At 43.4% G+C, this 21,662-nt stretch overlaps 1 protein-coding gene across 3 annotated transcripts in view; it reads right to left on the bottom strand.

Annotated features, from left to right (window-relative positions):
• MEIS1 (Meis homeobox 1) overlaps positions 1–21,662 on the bottom strand; it is a 109,291-nt gene that overhangs the window by 59,527 nt on the left and 28,102 nt on the right. The window lies entirely within an intron of this gene.

Below are 21,662 nucleotides of genomic sequence, written 5' to 3'. Positions count from 1 at the left end.
GGCATTTCACAAACTTCTAAAGTTTATTCCTTGAATCATTGCACTTTGTTCTTCAGAGACAGGAGCACCTTTTTTGAGGAACTCAACCATTTTTCTTTTACTTGAATTCCCTTCAGGCAAGCAATGAGCAAATTAGTTGTCTATGCAAAGAGTAAAAACAGCATTGGGAAACCCACAGATTTTACTCATTTTCATTTCTTTGGCAGCTTTTTATAGCTGAAATGAAGGAAACCTCTTCCCTTGCACCAGGTATAGCACTTCTTAATGAGGTTCAGAAAATTACGTTATTATGGGTGAGTTGTGACATACCTCTGGAGCTGTGCATCGCTGAATGAAATACTAAAAAGAAAGCAATTCATTGTATGGGAAGCAAACAGCTTTCTGCTGCCAGCAACAGAAGTTTACTTTGAGCAGTTTGGAAGCAAATACCCTACAGAAAAGTATCTGGTTAAACAGAAAAACATCCTGCTTCAACCAAGAATGGTAAAAAGCTCAAAACAGTTGTTTTGCTTTTATTTTCCCCTAACCTAAAAGCCACCATGATGACTCTGCAACTTCTCGGGAAAAGCAGTTTTTCAGTCACCCTCTCTTTTGTTCAAATACAGGTCTTTTTTATGAAACGTATTCTCTCCAACCTCATCAGGAGAGCGTGTCCCACCAGTTGCATCCTCCATGAAAAGTCAACCACACTTTGGTTGACTTGGCTGAGGGACAGGTAAATCCTACACTGAATTCCATCAGACTTACTTCCTCATGAAGCCGGAGCACAAGAGGCAGCAGGAGCACAGGACTGCTCCGCCATGGGGGAAACATCCCAACTTATGCCCCAAATGGCCATGAGGTCAACTTCTGTAAATCTCTATAGCTCCTTAACAACTGGCTCTATCTTTGTGTTTATCCAGCTCCTAAGACACTTGACTCTTGGATGGAGCACAAGCAGCTATAAGAGGCTCAAAGCAAAGATCAGAGGAATATTACGTATAAACTAAGGGACGCGTTATCTGTAGAAACAGTTTATTATGTGGAGCATTTAAGCAGGCTTCCTTCCCTAAAGTTAGCTAAATTGCCTTGGGTCCTGCCTACAGAGAAGAAGAAGCCGTAGATTTACAGTTTTACAACAGAAAATATGCGCCAGAACCTTGACACTGTCCAAATATTCAAAATGAGGTTATCCTATTGAAAAAAAGCTTAGAAGGAAGGAAGGAAGGAAGGAAGGAAGGAAGGAAGGAAGGAAGGAAGGAAGGAAGGAAGGAAGGAAGGAAGGAAGGAAGGAAGGAAGGAAGGAAGGAAGGAAGGAAGGAAGGAAGGAAGGAAGGAAGGAAGGAAGAAAGAGCAAGAGAGAAAGAAAGAGAGAAAGAGAGAAAGAGAGAAAGAGAGAAAGAAAGAAAAGTTGGGCAAGATAAACCAAAACACTTGGGATTGTTGAACGAAACAAAACCATTTTACTTTGGGCCAATTCAAGACCAATCAGTGCTGGCCCAAGCTGCAGTTTGCACGGCAGGAACTATATCGTTCAGATACTGCTTGTCCCAAGTCCTCTTTTGCAGAGCTGGATCCCCTGTGCCACCAGAGTCACCCAGCCATAGTGAACAGGAGAGGGTTAGTCCAGCTGCAGCTCAGGCAAGTCAGGATTCGTGACCAACCAAATCCACATGGGATATCTCCCATTGGAAGGTGCCGTGTGGTTTGTGTCAAGTAAAAAAGTTCTTGGAGATACACACTGCAAGTATTTTCTTCTACTGCCATCCACTTTAAAGTAGAATCAAAGCCAAAAACCTTTCCCTGCCTCCAGTCCATCAGTTACGTCAACTGACCATAAAAACCAAGACACAAATGAAATAAATGAAACACTGATGAAAGAAATGAAAGAAAACCAACACTGAACCTCACTTTGCATGCCATGGCTGCACCACATATTCCATCTTCCTACATACAGTGACATATATTGGCACTTTGCAGCTGCAAAAAGCAGCTCTAAAATGCCCCCATCTCATCTACTTTTCCTCTTTCGACAGCAACAGCATCTCCACTGCCATTGTTAAAAGCCAACTATCACATCATACGATAATTATTTCCTTGTACTTAAAGCAAGAGGAAGAAAATTTTGATTTGTTACGTTAAAAACCTTCGTGAGGCAACCTGGTAATTCCCACTGCAGGACCCTGTGTCTCACAGCTATGGAAAAGAGGGCAGAGAGAAGGGCTGGCTGTGTCCACCCAGAAGAACCACTTCCACAAGCTGTCTTTGCCTGCTGGCCTAAACTACTGGGCAGAGAAGAGTCAGAACAACAGGGACTTGTGAATCTTCCACTGCCTGGGCTTCATAGGAACAAGGCAAGAAGAACTGGATCCAAAACAATTATACTCCTGTTTCCTAAGGAACTATAAGAAACGTTTGCAACCGTGAACTGAACGGACTGCACCGTGAATTTTCTCCCCTCATCCTGTCCTAGCACTGTCTGGGATGCTGAGAAGCAGCCTGCTTTGCCCCTCCAAAGACAAAACCTCACGTTACCATGCAGGTAATGAACTCAGGAAAAGCACCTGAATTTTAAAATATGCACCCCTCTGCCAGGCCCTTCAAGGGAACGGTGTACACAGAATTAATGTTTTTTCCCCACTCCTCCTTGCTATCCAGCATCCTAACTCCACTGCTCTTGTTCCTCCAGCAAAAGGCGGGTCCTCTGGAGCATCCGTGACAACAGTGGGAGGCTGCTCCTCGGGAAGGGCATGAGGAGCCAAAAGGAGTAAATTTGGCAGAGCCAAGCTCACATGTAATTTTCTTCCACTACTGCTCCTCTCCCAGCACAAAAAGCAAAAGTGATGGGGAGGTGGTCTTGACCCTGCTCCTTGTGGCTGGCCACTGGCCACCAGGCTCAGGTCCTGAGGTCCCCTGATGGTCCCTGCCTAGGGACATGCACGCAGGCAGCGACAGGAACTTCAGTCCTTCTAAGTTAGCACGTCCCCTTAGGCTCCACCTTAATGTATTCATGACACTGCTGTGTTTTTGGCTTCCTTACGACTTTCTGTCACAGCTTCTGGTGTTTTGATGTTTGATTTACAGTGCAGTTACAGTTTAAGGTGTGGGGTTTTTCCAAATTAAAACAAACAACAAATCCAAATGCAAATCATCCAGGAACAAACAGATGTTAGAGTCCAAAACACACAACGAAGGTGAAAGAGAAGTCAGATCAATGCTGGACACTTAAAAACTTCCCCTGAATATCACCCACAGGTGCATATTCACCTTATTTTTACCTCTTTCATCTTCCATTGTTGTAGTGTATTAATTGGGTTTAGAGAGAGCCGCTTCATACCAACATTACAAATTCCTAGATATTACCTGCCTAGAATTACCTTGAATAGGCAAACTGATAGGAGGAAAGGGCCAAGCTTCTGGTGCACCCCAGATTTTGATTATCACTTATGTCACTACATCTCATGGCATCAGTTCCAGCCGCAAGAGGGATGAAGGATAGGAAGGAGCTAACTCAGCCATTTCCAGCTCATCTCTTTGACTCCATAAGAGTGGTCAACCAAAAACCTACAGAAATCTCCAAGCAAAGCTGGGTCATAGCAAAAAGCCGTCCATATCTTAAGAAAAAACCAAGCAAAATGTATACATCCTTCAAAAAGTAAGCCAAAATTATTTCCGGTTTCTTTTTCGACTCAGCAGCATTTGTCATTACCAGTAAGAGCAACAGCAGTAGAGATGTGTAGAAAGCAAAAGCTGTGAAAGCTCTCAGTAATCTGATGTACTTTCAATGACATGAATGGGTAACCAAGGGAGCTAAAGGAAACCTCAGGTTCTAGCAGGCTGAAACCACAGGCATCAGCTTGCCCACGGCAGGTACAGACCACAAGGAAGAGGAATCTCGCTTTTCTGACGAAACAACCGCAGCCTTGTTGACAGGGCTGAGGATCTTGTGGCACCCCTTCCACCCACCAGTGATGGAAGAGGACTCCCACCTGCCCAGCTCACCACTCCATCTGTCTCCTCCCGAGGCAGCCTTGCAGTGCCTAAAACATCACCAGCTTCACCTTCAGACCCGCCAAACATCCTGCTCAGGCAGTACCCTCTCAGCTGAGGCTGACAAGGAACATATTTCTGCTGTGCACCCCATCTTTTTCACCTCAGCTTTCAGGATGTGCCCCTCAGCTGATGAGCACACGCCACACACACCCAGAAGCCAGCGCCGCGCCGGGTCAAACACCAGCAACGTCCCCGTGTCCTTCCTGTCCATGCAGATATCAGGGAAGGTTTTATAGGCATCGGTTGCCTCATAAAGGAAAAGACAGACTTTTCTAAGCATCCTGTAAATGCCAGGAAAAGAGAAGAATGGAAAGGAAACGAAAGGAACAACCTGGAAAGGGGAACGGAAAAGCAGGAGACCTTGGCTGCAGGGAGAGAGCTGACCACAGTTTTAGCCCTGCCTTCATCTATAGAAGATGTTTGCTTTTATTAATCACGGAAAAAATGTGGTGCCTGAGCTAAGTCAGCCCCTGGGCAGATTTAACTTGGGTGACCTGAACTTAGTCTGCAGATCACCATAGGTCTCTCTGACCTTGGCAGTGACACAAGGATCATATTTTCTCGTGGATGAATTACTCTGGAATAATTCTGCCAATGTATTAGGCATAAATAGCCTTTTATTTAGGACTGTGAAAATACGTTTCTCTCTTTCTGCCTCTTTCCAAACAAAATCACCTTTCCAAACAAAATCTATTTATTGGAATAAGGAAAACCCCACCCTTCATTAAGGTCTGGGTACACATGTCAAGGGCCAGACAGAAGCTTGGCTGCTTCGTGCTCATGGCAACGTGTTTTCAGACACTGCCTTCAGCAAGATGCATTTTGGAGTTAACTGGTAAGATTTGTTGCTTTTGATTGGAGTGGTCACCCTGCACATTTGCAGATGAATATACAAATACTTTCAGACATGACAGAGGTGGTAAATTTAGGTCAGCAGCGGGAATGTTCAGCTTCAATCACCAAAACAGAAAACACAACCCTCAACGTACATCTACGAGCTAGTGAAGAGCAGCTCTGTGAAAACCAGCCAAGCTGCACTGAGACAAGCAAAAAAATCCCCCAACACCCACATCTCAGCCTTGCAGCAAACGGACCAGTTTGGAAGGAACAGGTAAACAGTGTGTTCTTGGACAGGAGTCAGCACAGTTTGGATGATGCAGACCTTTCCGTTCAAGAGCTGCGCTGGTTTTTGTGCCTGGTCACTTGAGGTCACATCGCAGAGCTCCGAGGCTCTGCAGAAGCTCTGCACGCTTCCTCCCCATAACGGAGGTGGCTACAGCGGTGGCTATTAAAGCCAGTTGTTATTCTGGTGCCACCTGAGTCTTAATTGCTGAAAAAATGGGGACTGCAACCACAGAAAGGGCTTTCTGGCCCTGGCTAAGGAAGTATCAGTTTTTGAGGTCAGAATAACATCCCTTAAAAATATGAATCAAGAGTGGTTTCTTTCATACTGCAATTTGATAAAGGCGGGCAAAACATTAGCAGACTGCTTTGATGAAGGTCAGGACAGCTTTGTTTTATATATATATATATATATATATATATATATTAGAGATGTGCTTAGACGTGTGTAAAAAGGAAAGAAAATACTTGAAAACCTGTATTCAAATTATCCTGGAGCAGTCAAATAAATCCCAGTAAATACCGTTTCCCGCTTCCACTCTGAATGAGTCTCTTCTAATAAAAGTCATTACACGTTGAGCAAACATATTTTTCCAGCTGCGTGTTAGCTGCTCTCTTCCTCCATACACAACTTTTGCTGCATGGCTGATGCCTTAGGAGCTGCAGGCAAGTGTCTCGGCCTGAGGACTGGGTCACCAAGGCTTGTCAGGCAGAAAAGCAAGTCTCTAGTCACAGATCTGCACTCTTCACCACTGCAATCCTGGAGCAGTACTCACTGATGCCAAAACAGGTGATTTTCTTGAGACTGGAAAAGGCTTTCACAAATACCTTTTGAATCATCTGGGCAGTCGCCAACAATGCCAGCCTCTGAACCACTGCTAACCGTGATGCTGGATTCTGTGCAAAGCAACTCTGAATTCTGTCATTTTAAATGCCTGACCAGCTGCACCTGCAATTCGTGGCTGAGGCAGATGAGGAGACAGATTTTCATCTATAATCACGGGTTGAAATTCAAAGTTCAGCTGAAAAGCATTCTCACCTATACTTAACAGTTTCTATGGAAAGTACTTTGACATAAGCACCATATTTGCAATGAATATGATCTCAGCAGTGACCTGAACAAGGGAATGTTGACCTGGAGAGAGCAATTGCCTGTAAGATCATGGGGAGGCTATCCTTTATGCTCACCCCTCACCAGCCCAGGAGATTCCATGAATATTCAAAGCTGCACACGAACCTCACCAAAAAGCATTGAAAGGAGAGGCTCGAGACGGCAGGTGCACATTCAAAGATTACACGAGCTGTAAAGAAGGAGGTCAAAGTCTCAGAGCAGTCAACAAACACGCTGGAAAGCCCAACTTTCCAAGGCACTGCAAATATCTGTGCTGGTTATGACTCCTGCAGAGCAAGCAGAATGGATTACAAGAAAGCCCCTGCCAGGACAATCCTGGAAACACCTCACTCAGCTCCCTTCCCTGGGTTTAGCCTGGAGAGCCATCCCCCAAGATCCCAGATAAGGCAGGCTGACAAGGTGCTGAATGAAAGCCCACGCTGCTGCTGCCAGTAACCCGCCCTCCCTGCATGCCTGCAAACCTCCAGCACTATCCTCAGGCTTTGTGCCCGCAGCCTCCCAAGGAAACAACCCCCGAATTTCACCAAATTTCTAAGGTACAGTGGGGACACAGCCCAAAAATATTTTTCAGGACAGCATCCAAAATGGACTTCAAAATGGAATTAGAAATTCAATACTCTGCATAAAAATTACTAACCCCTTACCTCTCTCTGCCTCCTGTGCTGGTCAGGATTGCTACAAATACGACTACAGAAATGAAGTGGAAAAACGAGCCCTTTTGAATGGGTATTAGTACTCTTAAATGGACCAATGTACATCTCGTCAGTTTGGAGTAGAAGTAGGTTAAACTCTGATTTTATATTTAAAAGCAGACAGAAGTTCTGACAGATGCAGTGCCAACTGCCAAAGGACCCTGTGCCCAAACAGCACAGCGAAGCTAAATATGTCCATTCCCACCACCTCAACTCAGCAACAGGTTTTGCTTCAAGGCTTCCCTCACAGAGCCTCCCATCAAGACCTCAATGATGTTTAGCTGGAGGCCGAGAAAAGCACTGCTACACAGTTTCAGAAGCCCCATTCATCATGTTTTATATTTAAGCCCTCAGCTCCCAGAGTCATATGAGAACCTTCAACCAAAACCACGTATGTCCTAATAAAGCAAGCAACCTCTTGAAGTTAGGAAAAGCTGGAATCCTGGCTTCTTGCCAGCTAGGCATGGGAATACAGACACTAACCCCCTCAAATAATATTAAAAAAAATAAAATAAGTGTATATATGTATTTTTTTTCCTATGAATGCCAGGATTTTTGAACACTTCAGTTACCCATGCAGGTCTGCAAACACAACAGATGTCATGAGATGCTCAGAAGCTGCAGAAGACACAGCCTCACCCTCACATACAACACCTGAGCCCACTCCTCTCATCTTCAGCAGTACAGGACGCTTTATTCTGCCTCTCCACAAAGAGCAAACATTTCCTTCCTAAAGGAATGCCGAGTCTTAGCACACTTGCATCCCTCCTCGCTCTGAGCATTTAAGTCAGGCTGCCAAGCTAAGTGTCTGAACGAGGTGATTAGTCCTCTCCGAGTCCCTCCACAGTCAATTGAGAAAAAGAAACTCTCTGGAGGGAAATTCAGGATTGAGATGACTACAAGAGCATGTGCACTGTTAGCTTTGAATACTGCACAGAACAGTAAAAACTCACAAGCAGCAATGCTCTAGCAAGGAAACTATGGCTAATGAAGACTGAATATGCCCATCTCCGTTTCTAAGCGAGATCTGGACTTCAGGGCTCTTTCTAAAATTACTCAGGATGGAAAGGCTGAATTTAGCTCCCATCCATCACCTTATCACAAGAATACAACCTCATGCTTCCTGCCGCAGAGAATCTGGGAAAATGCAAAATTCTGCCTCTTATCACCAAATCATAATTAATTTCTTCTTCCTATTTTGCCTTGCCTGAGAGAGGAAAAAAAAAAAAAAGGCCTCCCTGATAGGTAACTAAATTTATGTCTTACCAAACTGAATGTAAATGCAAGAAACAGGAAGTTTTTACTTGGAAACTGGAATTTCAAGCACTCAGTGGCAAACAATGAAGCAGAGAGATAAAGATGCAATGGCAATGGTGGGGGAGAGACCTGCCAAGCTTCCTGCCCACGCTGACTCAAGAGCATGTGTCCTACCATGATATGGACCGGCCACACCGCTTGCTTTTATTTTGGCAATGGGTATTTGTTCCTGTGAAAACCCCTACAAAAACAAGCCAGAAGACCAGACAATAGCAGACTTGCCATCTCTTATAGCCAGATCTTTTACTTAACACTTTAGCAGAAGATGCAATCAGCAGATCTTTGTCCATTTATACAATTTCTCTCCGCAGCGGCGAGGATTGTATTACACTCTCCAGCACCCACCAGATCGGAGCGTCCAGTCCTCCCCATCACTCCAGGAGATTGAACTGATACTTGGAAGCACATTTGCCATTATCTACTCCAGCCCTTTGGAAATGACATTACACAGATACAGGGCGGGGGGCAGGCAAATATTGCCGCTCTTTTATTATTCCTGACGTTCCCTCGCCTGTAATATCAGAGAAGTTCCCAGGTCAACGGGATTACTTTATCTTCCTCCCCCCTTCCTTTATCTCTTCCCTCACCCCACAGGTATCCGTGTCCAAACGGGACACTCCGGCAGGGGGTTTGCTTGACCCAGGTCACTCGAAGGTCAGGCTTTTCACCACTTGCTAATGCAAAGCTTCCCCCCAGCCCTTGCAGCCCCAGGGGTCTGGGCACCCCCTCCTCAAACACCCCTCCTCACACACCCCTCTCCTGGCCAGGGGTGCGGATGGAGAAGGCAAATGCTCCTCACTGAACAGCAAAATCCTCCCCGCACGGAAACCAGAATTTGGGTTGCGTTTCTAAACAAACAAAGCAAAGGGAGAAGCTCATGAAAAATCAGCTCGGCACCGCCTTTATTCCTGTACCAAAACTTGAAGGATGGGCGGCTTAACTAGTTAGGAGCAACTCAGACTATATTTTTGCCTACCAGAACAAAGTTCGATTTTTATTTAGATTGATTTTAAGATTTACATGCGAGAAATGGATACAATTGGATCAAATATATACTAAAATAAATTGCTGACTCCCATGAAAGCCAATAAACCCAAAACAAATTTCACAGATCTCATCTACCAGCATTTGAGATTTGCTTTATTTCATTATTTTGTATACATTTACACAGCAGAAATTTGCTTAACTCTGTTCCACTTCTCTTTTACTGAAACAATAAGACTCTCTGCAGAATATTTTCGACTTGAATATTATCACCAGGATAGCATATGGCAAACTAGCAGCAGGCAGTTTATCTTCATCCTCTTTGTAAGCTAAAATTAGCACAATGCTTTTGCAACAGCATATGATGTATTCAGACCAGTACGATATACCTAATACAACTTCAGATCCATCCCTGGCTAACCTCCAATATCCAAGTAAATTGATTGCTAATTTTAACTGAGTATTAATGTGTTTAGTATCAAGCTGGCATTTATCAACCTGAGAGGCACTTTTAAGTTTAACACTGTCATTTAACATACACCAACTGCAACCGTAAATGAAATCTGTATATTGGTAACACACAGCATTTCAATGCATCTGTATGAAGCAATTCTAATTTATATTAGTACATTAGGTATGGAAAGCCGCACTGTAAAATTGCATAATATGGATATTCTGCTTTTCAGTGATGCAGTTTAATTAATGTTGGTGAAGAGATGACATGCACAAGTCATGACTAACATGCTCCTCCTGCAGACTGTTAGCTGGTTACTTTATTGGGATTAAACTCAACCAAGTCACCAACACCCTTTGGAATAAATTAAGCCAAGTGATCACTTTGCATTCCTTGATGAGGTGGCTATGCCAGCCCTCTCTGCTCTTCAGCCTGGTAAATTATGGCCACCTTAGGGGTTTTTTAGCTGGATTAAATACGTGGTGAGACACTAATGTTAGCACTGCTTCCTAATTTGTTTCTTGTCGCTGTCCTTGTCACCAAGGAACTTAGCACAACGCTCCTCGTAAAGAAAATTTGGAAGGCTCTAAAAGGCTCTAAAAATGCCCTGTGCTTCGCAAGGGTGGTTGTTTTACCACCTTTCTTGCCAGGTTGACAGAATAAAAGTGTGTAGTAGTAGGAAGCAGTCACATCCAAGCACGTATATGAGCAAACGCTCACACAAACAATAAATATTTATAGACTGACATTCAAAGATTTTGTGGCTCAGCCTGCTCATCAACAGAACATCCTTCTGCCCATCCTACAGCCCATTACGGAACTACAACACAAAACCATACCAAGTCTGTCCAACAGTTATACTGAATTAACATCACCACTATTCCTGCTCCCTTACACAGCTGGCCTCATGCAGAATTTGCACGGGTTAGAGCAGACAGATTAAAAAAAAAAAAAAAAGAAAGCAAGCAGGCAGGATCCTGCACAAAAGCCTCTCCTGGGGCATTCTCATTGCCACAGGCAGGATGAGGGGACAGGAGAGATAAATAGATGCTTTACTAAGTGGGGAAGGGAGGAAGGAGAAGTACAGAAAGAACACAACATTTCAACTCCACTTTGTTGTCTCTTTTCACCCTTGCTGTAATTTGCCTGCACCTTATCCCCTGCTCTTCAGCAAGGGGCTGCCACACTCTGACATTGCAGCGCCCTGAAACTTTAACCCCATTTTAAATGACACTTAACTTCGAGCTGTTCAGCTAATGCTGACCTCATTCCCTCTTTCCCCTGCTTTAGGAAGGCATTTGATGCAGCGCATGTGCTATAAAACAGGGCCCCAAGCAGGAACTCCACCGTGGGGCTTCTCCCTCACTGCTGCGCCAGGGAGGGAGGAAGGGAGGAGATTCTCTTGGCCCAGCAATGAGACCAACAAAAGATTCTCCATCCTACAAGCCTTGGCTCCGTGACCTTCACTTGCTGCCCAGAGAAAGCGAAGATATGCCTTCTTTGAGGTCCATCAGGACACTACAGACTCCAGAATATATTTAGCAGGCATCCATGTGACACTGCTATTCAGAGCACTGGGGAAGATTTCAGAATAAGTTAGGGTATGTCTGCCACCATTAGGTCTTTTCCAAGGGCATAAGCGGTGTCTTCTAGTAGGTCTTCTCCTGTCCTTCTGCAAAAGATGTACTTACAACCTGGAGACAACACAGAGTACTGGGGTTGCAAGGACCATCCCTCACCCACAGCACAGACTCAGCCCCAGGAAAACTAAAGGCTAAGGGACAGGTAGTTGAAAAGGCTGTCCCCACTGTACTTTTGTTTATTTATTTATATGCTGTTTCTTCTTTCCCACACTTTCACATCACGCTTCGGCAAAGAGCGACTGCAAAAAACCCGACTGCAAAATCTGCGTGAGATTTTCAAATACTCAAGAGGGGGGGAAAAAAAAATAAAATATATATATATATATAAACAAATACTCATAGTATTTACGATAGGTAAATAAGTTTTTTATATATATAAGTATTTATATAGTGGCTATTAGATGCCAGAGGTGCTGCCTGGAGATGAGGGAGGCACCAAGCCACAGAGGGCGGCGCGGTGGCAGTGCCTATCCTGGTGTCACACTGCTCCCACTGCACATCACCAGCCACGCTCTCCCACGTCCTTTTCCCACCTTCCAGGCCTGAGCAGCAAAAATTCAAGCATGTCAAACCAAAGGCTACATGAAGGAGCCACGTAAAGAGACAAAGCAGAATGGTGGAAGACTTCACCCTCACTCAAAGACCTGCCAGAGCAGTGTCAGGCATTTGCTTAGTCACAGCCCTACAACCCCACCCCAGCCTGGGTGGAAGGGACATCAGGCATCTCCCTCTGGTATTTCTCATGTCACCAACTAGTGGGTCACCAGGCCAGTGAGAAGCAGTCCCCAGTGAATTATAGGATGACAGGTGGCTCTGACATCAACACTGCTGCAAGCTGCAGAGGCTGCTCTGATTGCCCAGAGAAAGTCCCCATCTCATTCATGAATTTAAAATTGGAAGGGAAAAAAAAAAAAAAATAAAAAAGAATAGCAATAATAAAAGCCCATGCGCATCAATGTGCCTAGAAAAAAATTATGTCAGCATCTTACAGCGCTGATCCTATTAATTAATCCCTTGAAGAATGGCCTCTTGCCCACAAACATATAATGTAATGCCAGCTTAATCTTACCTAAAAAAAAAAAATTACAATGCAATGAGATTACTCGTCTGACTCTGCTAACTGTTACAGCACTGCTTAATCCTGCATTTCGGAGCTTTAACAAGCTCCTACAATGCTGTACAGAGTTTATCAGAGCAGTTGCCGAGACAAGAAGGACTTACGTTTTAAAGAATATAATTCCACTGTCTTTTGTGCTTTTTACGCATTATGTTTATACAGCGACTTTCATCCTGGAAGATCTCAAAGCCTATTGCCTTCTCCTGTTTCCATTGAAGTCTTCCTTTCAGGTTTCATATCAGAGTAGGATTAGAGAGAAATACATATATAAATAGATATATGGGGTTTATAGCAGGAAAAATTTGTTGGGGGCGGGAGTTCATCCCTCCCTCCCTCCCATTTCCCAAATCGGCCCCCTCCTACCAAAAACCTGCAAAGGAGCCCATGTGGGACCTTGCCTAAAGAAGTGGGTGCAAACTTGACCTATGAAAGTGTCATCTCTCCATCCCTGCCTTCATCCCCAGGCTGTCCCTCCCACCAGCACAGCCCCAGTTTGACAATATCCACCCACAGCCACACATTTCCCAGCCTTAGCCAGTTACAGACACAGCAAGCTTCCCATGGAATAGGAGAAGGAAGCTCTGCTCCCTCCCTGTAATTATCAAATCAGCCAAAAAAATGAGGAAGAATTGAGAATCCTCATTATAGCACATCATAAAACACGGCGAGGTCTCGTGCTCGCAGTCTGTTATAGGCACAGCCTGCCAACAAAACTTTACAAAGAGCACAGGAATTCATGTTTGCAGAGATATTAAAGTCATAAAAGGGGAAATTTGGATTTTATTTTCCCACAGTCTAAATGAAGGTGAACCAAGCAAATTTGGCACGGAGTGCTCGTCAGATGCCATTTCCCACAGCAGTGTGGTATTTTCCTCTGGGAATAAAACATTTTCCTTCAACTACTGTTTATAACTCTTATCAGTTCAACAGCAATAGAGCCATCAAGTCCAATATCTTGTGGAAAAAAGTCAAGGTCAACAAGTACTTGCATTTTCGTTTATCTTTAGCTGCAATTGCTACTGACATTCAATTGGGTAATAAACATGAGGACTGTCAAATGCTCTCAGCAAACAGGTGATCCAAAAGCTATCAGAGAGAAAGAGGCTACCGCCAGGTAATCAAACAATTCTGTTGCAACAATTATGATTTGAGTGCATTCATTTACAGAAGCAATCACCTGTCAAATTTGAATGAATAGCATCAAACCATTCCCACCATCAGGGTAATAAGGGCAAGAAAATACAAGCTATGTCTACTTTCTTCCCAACAAAAGCATGCCAGCATTAGCAAGAGCCTTTTAAAAAAACAAACAAACAAAAAAACAAAAAAAAGAATAAACAAAAAATATCCAGCATTTTATTTCCTGAATTGAATTATAAAAAAATTATTTTAACATAAATCTAGAGTAACTGGGACTTGTGGTGGTGCGTCTCACAAACAGTGACGAGTGTTTAGGAAAACACTACAGCAAGTGGGGGCACACAGAGGCAGCTGTGCCACCACTCTGACAATCAGCACTTGGGCAGCTTCCTGAGCCAGCAGTTGCATCTGGACCAGAGTTTTTAATAGCTACAGAAGAACCTATTTTTCCATGAATTGCTCTAATCTCTTTTTGTCCCCTGCTGACCTCCTCGGAACGCCGTTCTGTAGCAATAAATTTAACCCAAGGCGTAAAACGTTTTTGTTTGTTTTAAACCTACCCTGGAGCAGCCCCTGCGCCATGAACACCCACCCTCAGTTCTTGCATTTCGGGACAAGCACCCACTTTCTCCATACACAGCTAATTTTAAAGACTTCTCCTCCAACCTTAGTCATCTTTCCCCTCCCAGCCTTTCATGTGAGAGAGAGGAAAATGGTTTGTGCCAAGCAGCCTGATGGCATACCCTGTTGCATCGCTAATCCAGAAATATGGCATGTTTATGAGTTTATACTCCTCGTGATAAAAATGTCTCTCAAAACAAACATCTCGAGATCACAACTCTTGGTTTTTTAACCTCCAAGTTAAAGAGGTCAATGACACACACCTTGAAGTCTCACTCTGCCTACATCAGATTGCAAAAGACTCAGCTGAAGCCACCAAGACCTGGAGAAGCAAATGGGATGGAACACTAAAGATAGGAATACTAAGGTGGCTTTTAATATGGGAAGCTCATTATCTCCAGAGAGCTTCCATAACTTAAGTGAAAACATCCAGGGTGTGTAGGAAAAAAATCACCACAACTGAAACATAAAGCAACAACAACAACAACAACAAAACTTATCAGCCATCTTGAAAACACTCAACTCCAGTATCACTGAAAGGGGCAACTTGGACACTAAAAACTTCAAGCCTATTTCTACAACTTCTTACAAAACCAAACCCCTCTCTGCCCCAGCCAAGGAGGAAAGCAAGATGCCCTTCAGTCCTCCAGAATTAGTTTTTAGCTAACAGCCCAAGATGCGATTTAGCAATGTGATTATTTTCCACCAGCGTCCCCTGTCCGGCACATTCAAGATCCTGCACTCAGTAAAACACCTGGTTCTGTGCAGATACTCTTTGGGGGCTGCAAAAGCCAATGGATGCTCTCAGTTCAGGGTCAGGGCCATGTTCTTATATACACATCTATGTATACATGGGCTTGTGCACAGCCACGCAGATGTTTAACGGGCAGACATCTCTGAGTTTAGAAAAACTTGCCAAGAAAATAGAAAAAAAAAAAAAAAAAAAAAAGGAATCCAGCACATGGATTTTGCTGTTTGATTAGAGATGGGCCGAGAAGTCAGGAATATTTGTATTTCCATAGCCACCTTAAAGGTAAACAGTTTCCAAAGTCTTTTTCCCTCCTTCTGCTCTGCCAGTGATGGCAGCAGCCTCAGCCTGAAAGATCTGCCTCCTGACATGGTCGTCTCTCTGCTCCCCTCCCAGCTGGAAGCTTTTCCTGAGCAAAGACTCAAAGTCACATTAAACCCTGCTGAAATGGTTGTGCTGGTTTTGAACTGCTTATTATCTCTGGGGGCTGACCTGAAAAACAAGTTGGTGCTTAGAGAAATTCAAGTTTCCCCTGAAAGGCAAATGGGAAGAAGGAAGGGGTTTTTTTACAAGGAAAAGAGTTCATTTACGATGATGTTACCCTCAATTTAGGGAAAACAAGCAACATTTATAAGTATTTAAGTTAGCTTTGCCAGGGCAAAAAGAAAAATGCCTGTTAATAACAGACATTTAAGCTAATGCGAATGATTGAAATAAATCCTGACACTGGGAATAGATTAATGCTCAAATCATGACAGACACCCGCTTGTAAGTAAGAACTTGCTCCCATGCACCATCCTGGAAGCAAAGCCCTGCTTAGTTGAGGCACACACACTTAACACTGCTGAAATCTAAGTTTAACAGCTGAATCAGACTGATGAGACCAAAAAAAAAAGAAAAACCAACCAAAAAAAACCCAAAGCAAACAAAAAGCCGAAAACCTAAACCAGAAGAAGGAGGAAAAAACCAGTTTCACGCCCCCCCCCCAGCTTTCGAACAGAATGATAAATTGACATCATGTTATGAGCATAATCTTCAACCACTCAATCACCGTTAAAAAAAAAAAAAACACGATTCTGGGGAGATAAAAATAATTAACGCTGGTGCTGCTGAACAATACGCACCTACACGAAGAGTTTCAGATAAATATGGGCCTGGCTTAACCCTCGCATCTCACGTCAAAGGAAGAGAGCACAGGTGCTCACGCGGATTTAAAGCAAAACCGAGCGCTGCCTGCTTGATGGAAAAGCAGGAGAAGAAAAGGGGATGGCAGAGCCTCGGCGAGAAAACTGATACCGCTCCGTTTCCAAACAAGCCCATTACGCTTAATTCGGGATTCACAATACATAAAGCGCCAGGAAAAACACAGGGAGCAGCCCCTGTTGACTAATGCCCTGTCTTTTCTAATCGAGGGTCACATCCAGTCTAACCGATCGCATGATAATGGCATCAGAAAAGGTCAATCAAAGACAAGCCGAAGCTTCCACTGCCTGGCTGACCTTCGGAGCTTGTGACAAATTGCTATCAGTCAATGTCAACTAATGACAGCGGCTCTTTGGCTAATCAATTGTTCTAAAAATGATCAAGAAAACTACTCGTAGGACAGCTCATTTTCACATCAATGCCTGTGAAGTATGAAAAGCTCATTTTTTTTTTTTTGAGTTTTTAATAAGCTCATAAGTAAAGCAGTTACTTGGTAACAGGGGTCACCTTAGTGAAAAGACAGAACCTTTGTCTGCCTTTTACATATTCTTTTATTACCATATTATAGTAAAAATATGCCATGCCATTACTATGCCAGAGGGCTACATAATAAAGCAGGTAATACTTCATACTTTTTTTTTTTTTTTTTTTGAGATAAATACTTTTGTGGTTTAGTAGGGGGCCTCTGTTTGGATGTAAATAATCGTCAACACAGTCTCCATGTATTTAAATGTAAAGCAATCACCACTGGCACACAGGTGACATGCCCACTCATTACTCACCCAAATTTCACATGACAGAGCCGGCAGTGAAAACCACGCTGCAAAATCCAGCGGTGCTGCTGGGAAGTGAAGGTCTAACAGCAGCTATTTTGTTCTTAAACCCACCCACCCCATGCGAGCACAACTTATTCCAACTATTTCCGACAGAATCCACACTTGGTAGGAAAACCGCATGCTCCGAAACCCCCTAAGCCCTGCGAAAGCAAACAGACATTTCCGCCCTGGAAGGATTCTGCATGTAAAAGCCAACGTGGAAATGCACACAGGCTTGAGCAGTGGGAGATATATCATGGTTCTCCTTCTCACAGCAAAGGGGTGACTGCAGATTTTTCCGTCTCTTCATCCTACCAGCCTCTCCCAGCATCATTTTCAGCTGCTTCTCAAAGCTTCACAGCCAGGCCACGCTCAAATCTGCATTCATGCATTAAGTATTACCAAAACAACAAATCTACGCTGGGTCTAAGGCTTGAGAAGTGCAAGCACAGTCATGCTTTGCTTTTCCATATGGGGAACGTCCAGCAAAGGACATTGCAGAGCGCTACACCACAAGAAGCCGTTTGAGAAGACGCTGCATTGAGAAGGAAAGAGGAGCCATCGTTCAAGCACGGCACTGCTTTTCATTTGGGTTCACCTCTCTACTTTGGTGACTCCCACCCAGGACACCTGTACTGCCAGAAAGGATTTGCTCCAAGGAGAACACCCCTCACCAACCCAATCGCCCCCAAAGCAATCCCCCACATCACCACAGAGAAGGAGCACAAGGGGGGGAGTGGCGGTGAAGCGCTAAACAAGAAACATTAAAACTTTTGTTTTCATCCGAGAAACTGCCAAGTGACAGCAGTTTCAGGTTACACCCTAAACCTGCCTCGCTATGGTAGTTTTTCAAATTAAAATATCTTCCGTGGCCTTAGCCACTCTCAAGGCATCCATAGGCAAGAAAGAAAGGAGGCAGGGCGACACTTAAGCTCAGCCATAATTGGAAGTATGTGAAAAATGAAGTGTCAGTTCGGTCAATAAAGGGCAAAGGTGAAGGGGAACTGCAGCCCAAACTCGGTGCGAAATGTGCTCATTAAGACACCCAATCCGAGGGCTCCTGCCCACCTATCCCATTAGTCATCGGCCATCTGACCGCTTCAAATGCCTCCCTGCTCTTATTACTTTTCTTCTCTCATGCTAAAAAAAAAAAGAAAAAAAAAAAAAGGAGGGGAAAAAAAAAAAAAGGGCGAGCTGGTATATAAATCCTTGCTCAGTCATCTGGAACATAACGTGGACCTTCTCTCCCCCTCTTCCCAGCTCTGCCTTTGCAGCCTCCAAACAACCGCCTGGAGATTCCCAGCAATAATAAACCCGATTGCCTTTTTGCCTATAGGTTGCTCAAATTCCTGGAGAACCTTGGAAAAACAAATATAAATAAACCATTGCAGCCATTGATACATTTTTATAAAGAAATAGTGCTGCTTTCTACTCCTGGCTTGAAGGAGCAACAATTATTTGGAGGTTAAAAAAATGTTCTGAATGCAGGCTGAGGCTTGGGGGAGAAAATAAGAGAGAAAGAAAAAAATATGCACAAAAAGGTGACACTGATGGATTGTTTTTCTTTTTCTTTTAAGCTGTGCAGTAGAGTTAAACATGGGAAATAAAAAATTCCACTCTGGATTAAATGTGACCGTACCAAGGCTTTGTTCAGCATCTTCCTGGTCTCACCATTCGAAAAACAAACAAACTAGACCTCTCAATATCCCAAACAGGAATCTTTGGAAGTTTCAAGACACAGTGAGATAAAACAGCGCTGCCGTGAGCTCAGCATCACCTGCCCGTACATAAGAATTTGGGTCTCTTCGTTTAAACAGAATTTAGTGAATTATTTCTCCACCACATAAATTCAGATCTCTTTGCACCACCTGGAGACAAGACCTCCAAAGGCCTTTGCCGCCAAGTTCAGAGCAACGGGAAGACTTTTCCATAATATTATTCTGCATTCCTGTGCTATAACTATCCCCTATGATGACACAATACCAGGCCTTTAGAAGAGGTTGTGTCAACGTACTACGCAATAACATATCCTGCTGTTCAGTGGCACGAGGCCTCAGAACAGCTCCCCAGCAGTTAAATATGGATTTCTGCGACAGATCGAAGCAGCTGGGAGTTATTACTATTTACTAAGTAAATAAATTTACGCGTTTAAAAAGACTTTAAAATGTTTACAGGAAAGACCGTCTCTCCTGATTTCAAAGGCAGTCATTCGATGGGTGTTGTACACCGTACACATAAATAGGTCAAAAATACACTCTGCAGGATTTGTAGCGATGAATAAGGTAAAGAAGAAAAATCTCCAAAAAAGTCAAAAAAATAGCCCTTAACATACTCTGGGTTAAGGACTAAGGAGAAAAGTCTTGCTAAAGAGTTAAGCTTTCCAGTCTGCGTGCCTCTCTGAAAATGCAAAGCTTACATTTACATCCTTGTGATACTTTCAGCCAGGTCACAAACCTGGCCCAGAAGGTGCTTTTACCTACCCCAACAAGGGAAGTAGAAGTAGGTTGTGAGAACAACCTAAAACCAGACAGTTTTAGAAGGTTTTATTTCTGGTGATCAGATTGGCTTTTGCTTTTTTTTTTTTTTTTTCTTTTTTTCTTTTAAGTGGCAAACGTGATCTTGACAGATGGAAGGTACCAAAAGGAACTTTTACAAACTCCTAAAAATAGGGAAGCCCATAATACACTGAATATATGTCACGCTATGCGTGCATCTCGAGCTAACTCCTGTGCTTGCAAGCATGAGCACGTGGGTCCCCAGCCTTTTGCAGCCACCCCTCCGCAGCACCTGCCTGCTATGGCAGTGCCATGCTGGCTCCTTCTGCTGCCAAGAAAAGCGCCCAGCAGTGGTGAACACAGGGGTTTAACCACAGTGTTGCACTCCTAACATCAGGCCACAGAAGAAAAGCCACCAAATCGCAGCATCTGGAAATTAAACGTGGTTGGAGAGAGGCAGGATATTTGCTATCCTTTCGTTCTCTTCCGTTTCGGTCCTTCAGGGTCATATTTTTTTTTACTTCTTCCCCATAGGGAAATGCTAAAATCACATTTTGGGTTGTTTGTTTTTACAGAAGGTGCACATGAGGGCATGGGTGTGATCAAACAAATGAGTTTCCCCCATAATCTCTACCTTCAGAGCATTTCATGTAAACGAGACATAAAGCAAGGCTCAGCAAGACCGCTGCTAGCATTACCACATTCCTGTTCCTCAAAAACAATGCCAAAGGTGGCAAGCAGCCTGAAGGCAAGTCCTGGTAACAGAGACCCCCAGGGACAGGATCTCTTTTCCAAAATTCCTTTCCCAAACTCAACCTGAGAGCTCCAGTTCCCAATTCAAATTCCCACTGTAGTTACTCTTCACCAAAGTTTTAATGCACCGAGCCTTCTTCACAAAACAGTCCACCAAGCACTGGCAGCAATTCCAGCCTCAATAAACCACTGGGGTTTGGGTAACACTTTCAGAACTGACTAAAGCATCACTGACGAGTCCTTCTGTGGATATTTCAGAGGACTCAGGCTTGCAACTCACTTCAGGAAACCCTTCCTGACTGAGGGTGCAGCATGCACCTTGCTAGGAACTGACCAGGATGGATACATCAGATAACACATCAGGATAACACATCAGATACGACCAGCCCTCCAGACTACTAAAATGCCACATTTAGGAGAAAATGAAGCCTGAAAATCTATCAAAGTACACCAGGAACTAAGCTCAATTTCCAACGTGGTCTAGGAGCATTCTGGCAAGCCTCCCCACAGATGTTTTGTCCACGCACATAGCCACATAAACACACGCACATCCGTCTAATAAAAGAACAGCCCTTACCAAATACAAAAAAAAAAAACTCTCAAAACACCACATTTTAGTTCAAAGCTTATTTTTGAAGCAGCTTCTTCCGCCTTGAAAAAAATCCCATGGATTTGAAGTTTGCCCCAAAAGCAAGGAGCTCTAATGAATAAGCTGACACCACTTAAACTATAGCATTGTGAACAGCACCACTAGAATATATATGTATACATACTTGAAAGAAAAAAAGGCCCCCTGAATTTATGTTGCATATCATTTTCCAGTAAAAGTCAGAGGTCAGAAGGTTACCAGTTTCTGCCTCAGCTCTGCAACAGTTTACTATTCCAGGCCCCATTTTTACTAGGCTACACTTGCGATGAAGTCAGCAACTTTTCTTTAAACAATAACGAGTCTCAAATACTTAAAATTCTATAAAGAGATGTTATTCACCACGTACGTTAAATCCGTGCATATAAAAAATTAAAATATACTGGTTTAGTTTAAAAACTAATCTTGTTAAATGCAGACTTTGCAATGCTAATCAGTACTGTTCAACCTTTTTTTGGAAACACAATTCCTTTGTTGTCTAACAGCACTTGAATGAAACATGATCATAAAACCAGATTTAAAAGTATATACCTATTGTGAGTTCAGAGTCAACTTCAATAAAGCACTCTCTTTTATATTCAGATTAAGGATCCTTTTTAAATTTTAATTGCATTAAATTAACACTAAATCCACTGCAGTTCGTCTCCTCAGAAAAAAAAAGTATGCTTTCAGCTTCTCAGAAAAAAAAAAAAAAAAAAAAAAAAAAAAAAAAAAATCCAGAGATTCGGCTTTTTAGACTTCAGAGTTT

This window comes from Hirundo rustica, chromosome 3, assembly GCF_015227805.2.
Source record: "Hirundo rustica isolate bHirRus1 chromosome 3, bHirRus1.pri.v3, whole genome shotgun sequence".
NCBI lineage: Eukaryota > Metazoa > Chordata > Aves > Passeriformes > Hirundinidae > Hirundo > Hirundo rustica.
Note: the sequence above shows the minus strand (reverse complement) of the source record. Positions and strands in the feature narration are given on the sequence as shown.